Source organism: Alligator sinensis, unplaced genomic scaffold (genome assembly GCF_000455745.1).
Source record: "Alligator sinensis unplaced genomic scaffold, ASM45574v1 scaffold1238_1, whole genome shotgun sequence".
NCBI classification, from domain to species: Eukaryota; Metazoa; Chordata; order Crocodylia; family Alligatoridae; genus Alligator; species Alligator sinensis.
This window is the reverse complement of record NW_005842436.1, coordinates 441688-448810: the sequence shown is the minus strand read 5'-3', so window position 1 is coordinate 448810 and position 7123 is coordinate 441688. Positions and strand designations below refer to the sequence as shown.

Below are 7123 nucleotides of genomic sequence, written 5' to 3'. Positions count from 1 at the left end.
CTGAGGTTTTTGGAGTATCTGTGTCACATCCTGTCTTGCCAGTTTATCTCCGGGATGCTAATTCCTAGAGTAGGTGTAGTTGCCTTTGTGACATTGTGTTCACAGACCATACATGGTTAAATAGGTTGCTGTAGTGCTCAAGCACATTTTGTTTCCTGGGGCTATGCAGACAAGCAGGAACACTAAACAGGCTAGCTGCAGGCTTGACGGGGAGCAGAGAAATGATCAGTGTGTCTACACCTGCTCCACAGAGTGGGGTTGAGCACATGGGAAGCATCTTGTGTGGTTCTGTTCCTCACTGGTTCAAAAGTGGCAGATGGCCAAAAACCATGTATGTTGTTTCCTGCTCTGGTGGTACAAATGCAAGAATAGCTTGTTAATAACTATTATTTACAGCTTGGTTTTTGTACTGAGATGGCAGCTGCACACTGACAAGGAGCTTGACTGTGTTCAGCTAATGTTGGCCAGCCACTTTCAGTAGGCTGCTTCAGGTTCCCCCAACTGCTCATTCTGGAGAGAAACCTTTTGCCCCCTTGTTCAGGCTCTCACTGCCTGGTGAGGCTGCTTCCTATGTTCTCAAATGCCTGCTCCAAACAAGAAATCTCTATTGCATTCCATAACTTGCTGATCCCAAGCCAGTGGTCCTCAAGACTGCTATTAAAAGTACTGGGAGGGGGGGAGGGAGGGTGCTGTGGAGCTCGTAAGTTGGAGGAGAGAAGAGAAATAGGTTGTTTTCCAACATTTCAGGGGTCCTTCTCATTGTGTCTGCTTGCACTTCATTCAAACAACAAAGCACTGTAGTCAAGTGCTATAGATCCTTACAGGTGATGGGGGATGCACTTATTACTTCTGCAAATTAGTGAGTAAAAGCCTGATTCAATGCCCCAGGAAGGCAGTGAACGAACTTCCTCCAAGGGGCTATTATATTGGGCTGTATGACCAAATGGACAACATGAAGACAACGCAGTTTAACCACAAAATGTATTTCCTGCATATAAGCCTGGAAGTGGTCTCCTAGGCCACTGAGTCCAGTCCTTGAACGTGCAGGCAGCCAGTTTTCAAAGAATAACAGGTTAGTAATCAATGGCTCAGTGTCTAGCTAGCAGCCAGTACTAAGTGGAGTCCCCCAGGGGTCGGTCCTGGGGCTGGTTTTGTTCAATATCTTCATTAACCATCTGGAAGATGGGATGGATTGCACCCTCAGCAAGTTCACAGATGGCACCAAACTGGGGGGAGTAGTAGATAAGCTGGAGGGGTACAGCTAGGATTCAGAGTGACCTAGACAAAATGGAGGATTGGGCCAAAAGAAATCTCCTGAGGTCCAACAAGGACACATGCAAAGCCATGTGCTTAGGATAAAAGAATCTCATGAACTACTATAGCCTGGTGACTGACTGGCTAAGCAGCAGCTCTGCAGAAAAGGACCTGGTGGTTACAGTGGACAGTAAGCTGGATATGAGCCTACTGTGTGCCCTTGTTGTCAAGAAAGCTAACAGCATAGTGGGCTGCATTAGTAGGAGTGTTGCCAGCAGATTGAGGGAAGTGATTATTCCCTTGTATTCAGTATTGGCGAGGCCACATCTGGAGTACTGTGTCCAGTTTTGGGTCCCCCACTATAGAAAGGATGTGGACATGTTAGAGAGAGTCCAGCAGAGGGCAACAAAAATGTTTAGGGGGCTGGGGCACATGACAAAAATGTTTAGGAGAAGCTGAGAGAACTGGGCTTATTTAGTTTGGAGAAGAGAAGACTGAGAGGGGATTTGATAGCAACCTGTGGCAATGAACGTTTGGTGCCTGCCACTTCAAGGACTGGAGCAGGCAGCAGCCATTTTCAAATGCAGGCCAACTATATCAAGAGGACAGTTGGCTGCTAGCAAGGGAGGCTGCCTGAGCTCCTGCTCGGGGACCTGGAGGTAAGGGAAAGGGCTATGGGCAGGTGGAGGCTCCTGGTCCTGGACATGACATGAAACTGCACCCTGCTGGGGAAGGGTGGCTTGGTGGGGCTCCTAGTGGCGTGGGAGCCTCCAGGAAATGCCAGGCCAGTTACTTCCCTGATGAAAGGTGCGTCAGGGTGCCTTATAACCCCAGCCCCACACCCTGGTGGTGTTGCAGCAGAGCAGGTGGAGCCCGGGCTCCTTAGGAGCCCTGAGGCAGAGTCCAGGCTGGAGGAGGGACCTGGAGTCTTGCCCAGGGAGCAAGGGTAAAGCCTGGGGGCATGAGTAGAGACCCTGAGGGAGGGGGGTGACAGAAAAGGGGCGATGGAGAAAGAGGCCCGAAAAGAGGGGCATAGGGAAGAGGCCCAGTGGAGGCATGGAAGCCCGGTGAGGGGCCAGGAGCAAAGTAGGCTAACAGTTGTAGAGTCATTCAGCAAACGTTCAGGTGAGGGCAGCAGGAGATACTGACAGACTGCCGGGGCTGACTGAGGCATGGAGAGAGAGGCCCAAAACTGGGTGAGGCTGGGCAGTATGAATGTGGCCCAGGAAAGAGGGCAGCATGAAAGAGGCCAGGTGAGAGCCAGTGGAGTGAATGGGACCCCGGTGAGAGAGAGGTGGCATGTGAGTGGAGCAGGCGGACTGCCCAAAGACGGGGGAAGACTGGATGCGTAGACCTGACTGGGAAGGAAATCCTGTTACACAGCCTTTAAGTACCTGAAGGTTGGTACCGAAGGATGGAGCTGGTGATGGATGACAGAACAAGGAGCAACAGTCTCAAGTTGCAGCAAGGGAGGTTTAGGTTGGATATTAGGAAAAACTTTCTCACTAGAAGGGTGGTGAAGCACTGGAACAAGTTACCTAGAGAGGTAGTGGAGATTTTGAAGGTTTTTAAGGCCCGGCTTGACAAAGCCCTGGCTGGGATGGCCCTGCTCTGAGCAGGGGGTTGGACTAGATGACATCCTGATCCCTTCCAACCCTCACTTTCTATGATTCTGTGAACACCTACTCTGACCCCTCTTGCATACATCAGCCAGAAAGCACCTCAAGAGAAAATCAGAAACACCTGCCACAAGGGTGCAACCAGTGCTTTGCTACTGTAACAGTATGACATTTAGTTAGGTTAATATATGCTCAGATGGTTCTAGGAAAATGACTGTGCCCTGTGCTACAGAGGAGAGCCGTTGTCTATGCCAGTTTGACCTGGAAAATAGTTCCTTCCCAATGCCAAACTTGGCAAGTGGTTTGACTTTAAATTCATGACCTAATCCCATGAGATAAGCACTGAAGAGGTTCTCAAGTGCCCTTGGAGAACTACCATATCCCAGCTAAACTGTAGCTGTGTCCAGTGTTCAATGCTTTAACTGAATATGGGGTGGGAGGGAACCCCAGAAGCCAGCAAAGGAGTCTCGGGTGGGGAGGGGAGGGGAGAGGTGTGGAGGAAGGGGGTTTCTTCTTGGTCCCTACAAACAACCATGGGAAGTGCTGAAGCATGGGATTTCCAAAAACCTCCCACACAGAGTGTTTCCTTTTAGCTCTTTCATGGAAGTAACAAATACATAAGTATCTATGTGACACACTCAGATGACTGCACCAAGCACACCCATTTCCTGTCATGCTGTCACTTCTTCCATAAGCTATTCAAATTTTAATTTTGAAGCAGTTCAGGTACCTTATCTTCATTATGTTGTTCAGAAGGCCTTTCCAAAACTTGGGTCCTCTGATGGTTAAGTCTGCATCTAATTTCCAATCTAAATTTGTTTGTAACCAACTTGCATCTATTTGCTCTTGTGCCAATAATGTTCTGAACTTTAAATGGCTCTTCTCCTTCCCTGATATTCACCCTGGAAATATGTTTAAAGAGAGTAATCGTATGCCCTGTCAGCCTATATTTTGCAAAGCTAAACAAGGCAATCTCATTTCATCTCCACTCCTATAATCATCCTCCTAGACCTTTGTATCTGTCCTCGTATAAATACACCATTTTGAAGGTAGGCAACCAAAGGTGTATGCCAGGGCTGTCCACGGAGGTTTAACATGCAGTCCCCAGGCTCCCACCTAACCACTGCCCCACCCCCCCAGCCCAATGCTTTGGCTGCAGCAGAAGCTGGGTCTCCAGGCTCCTGCTCTGGCTTCTACTTCCAACCTACCCCAAGGGGCAGGGCAGCATGACACAGGGATCCGATGGCCTGGAGTGGAGCATCTGCATGGCATGGTATGGTACAGGAGGGGAGCCAGTGACCAGGAAGCTGGAATTGGGGGCTGAGGAGCCTGTACAGTGCAGTGCATCAAGGAGTCCTGTTGTGCTCCATGCTGGTGCAGCCCATGTGGTGTGCAGTCCTTTACCACTTAGAAGCTGGACAGTCCTGGTGTACACATTATTCTAAACTGGGTCTTACCAGTGGGAGGTATAATGGTACTAATACTTCCTTTTCAACGCTAGAAATATCTTGCCTCCCACAGCCTTAGATTGTATTAACCTGTTTCATGTCCACATCATGTTAACAGCTCACAGTCATCCTATGGGCCAGCAAATGCCCCCAGGTCACTTTCCTCTGTTGCCTCCAGTTTTTGACCCCTCGTTTTACAGTGAAGGTTTGTTATATTCTGTAAATGTAGGACAGGGAACTTTGTCCTGTGAAACTTCACACCATTACTATTGCTGCACTCCACAAGGTTATCCAATTCTATGGAAAAGACACTTTGGTCACAAGAGGTCATAATTAATGTGGCTGAGACCACCAAGTTTCAGTGAGAGCTACTAGGTTTGCAGATTAGCATGGCTCTACCTGTACTGGGAAGAGGCTGGAAAACTAAACTGCTGGAAGTCTCATCGTGGCCAAATTTTACCCAGATTTTAAAGCACTTTGAGGCAGAGATTAAGCATTTACCATTAATTCAGGCTGCACTAATGCAAGATCTACCATACTGAGGTCAGCTGAGTAAATGGGCTCTGGAACGGCAGTGAGAGTAATAACTGGAACAGAGACATACTCCCACTCATCCTTGCTAACACTTGCTCTAGAAGAAATTTCCTTTGGAGCTGGGACTAAAGCTGCAGACAAACATAATTCTTAATTGCTTTAAAAGAGGAAGGGCCTTGCCACACTTGACTGTCCAGTACGCATGTGTAACAGTGTGGTTTCCTTTAAGGGGAGTCAGTCTGCCTGGCTGAGGAGCTGCAGCTGTGAAAAGGCTGGTAATCAGGGAGTGAAAAGATAGGAGAAACAGTGGTGAGCTGGACTATGTGGAGGGCAAAGCAGGCAGGAGCCACAGGGGACCTCTCCCAGTATGGGAAGGGGGGTATTGTTTGTTTGTTGCTGGGGCCTGGAAAGGTTCAGGTAGCAAAAGCCTACCTGAAGAAGCCCATGGGCAGCAACCTGCTTACAACATCACTGTTGACTCCATGGCAGAAGTGAGGGAATGTGGCCTGATATGTATTTGAAAGCAGTGTACATCCACATTCCTAGTTCCCCTTTGGGAATAGAAGATCTTTCAGCTGGCGGAGCAACACCATCTCTCAAAGAAAAGGTGCCTAGAGACATGATTGTGGCTTCTGGTTGCTGCCCACCCCCACCTTCTCTGGCAGTTCCCCTAGGGTGGCTGCTGTCTTCCACCAGAACTGTCAGCAGAAGCAGCCAAGTTTAAACAAGGCCTGAAAGTATAATGACCACCAGACTATCATGGCCAAGCCCTGGAACTAGTGGAAATATAAATTGCAGGTGTTAGAGGACCGCTCTTTCCAGTTATTAAACTTGAATCCAGTATGTGCTGATGTATGTCAAGACTTAAATTTCAGGTGCTATACCACATTGATTTAATAACTTCAGAAAGATTTGGTTTTGAAAAGAATAGTTACAACTTTAAATACATGCATCTAGGTTTTGATCCAAAAGGCACCAAGAGCTGGTATTTGGTATGCAGTGGATTTGTCTCATCTTTCTTGGGGAAATAGTATTATCCCAGTCACTGGTCCATAGGGTCAAGTGGTCTGCCTTTGCCATTACCTGGCATACAATGTAAAGTGCCTGTGCGCCGGTTGACACAGTCCTGCATGTGGAAGAGAGCTTCCTTTCCAACTCAAAGGCAGCTAGTTCACACCATGGTACATTGGGTTGAATATCCTGTATCTTAGCATCCATGACCATAGATGTTGCTGTCCAGAAAACTGCTGTGCTTGTCCTGTGGCTGAGTCTGCTGCCACTGAGTGCACAGGGCAACCATATTCTCTTGGATGTAGGACACCTCCTTTGTTCTCAGTCACCAGCATATGATGTTGAGTTGCCTCTTGATCTCAGGTTTGGTGAAGTCAGTAGGTGCAGTTCTTTTCCTTCACAGTATGAGCATGCAGGACTCTGTTTTTCCCCTAGGTATGTGAAGGCCCATGTAGGCTCAAAAGGAGCTTTTTTGATTCGCATGCAAGGTTGCCCCTTTTCATCATGTCTTTTCTTAGAACACTACAGTGCCTATTAATTGACCCAGAAACCCTATTTGCTATGCAGTCAACTTTCCTTTGAGAGAAACGGACAGAAGACTTCTTGCTTAGTTTCCTAATTCTAAAAGGCTGACATGATAAGAATTGTGCAAGAACCTGAAGAGAATAGGAAGAGCTGTGCCCAGGAAAAAGGAGCTATAACAAGGATCTCCTGGGTTGGGCAAGCGTCTGCATCCTGCCTTCCTTTGTTTACACGTACTGCAGAAGCTGCCTGCAGGGAAGTTGCCTGGGAATGGAAGGGTGGTAAAGTTATTTGGCAGCTTCTGGAATGAGGCTCCGGAGTGTCTGTTTACTGGTGTTGAGGGCAAGTTGGATGGAGAACACAGAGGAGAGAGAAAAGTGGGGAATGAAGCCAGCCCGCTTCAGAGGAGAATAGAATAGAGTTCACTCAGTCCATGTTCCTTAGCTTAGGGCTTAAGGGACAGTCCTGTTGCTGGGATTTGTAAGGCACCAATATCTTGATGGAGTTCTCCTGAGCACCTTGGAAAGGGATGGGAGGACAAAGAGGCATTCAGTACCTCTGTGCAGGTCTGTGGGGCCCTGGGTGCAGTGGTATAGGGGAGGGGATGGGGTGTGGTAACAGGAGTGTTATGGAGCTGATGGTTTATGTGTCTACCATGGCTAACTCTGAGTCTACACGTACTGCGACTGTATAGTATGTGGATACAACTGCTTTTTGATTCCTGCTTTCACCCAA

The 7123-nt window shown here is 48.2% G+C and overlaps 1 protein-coding gene across 3 annotated transcripts in view; it reads left to right on the top strand.

Annotated features, from left to right (window-relative positions):
- PPP2R5D (protein phosphatase 2 regulatory subunit B'delta) overlaps positions 1 to 7123 on the top strand; it is a 49447-nt gene that overhangs the window by 7963 nt on the left and 34361 nt on the right. The window lies entirely within an intron of this gene.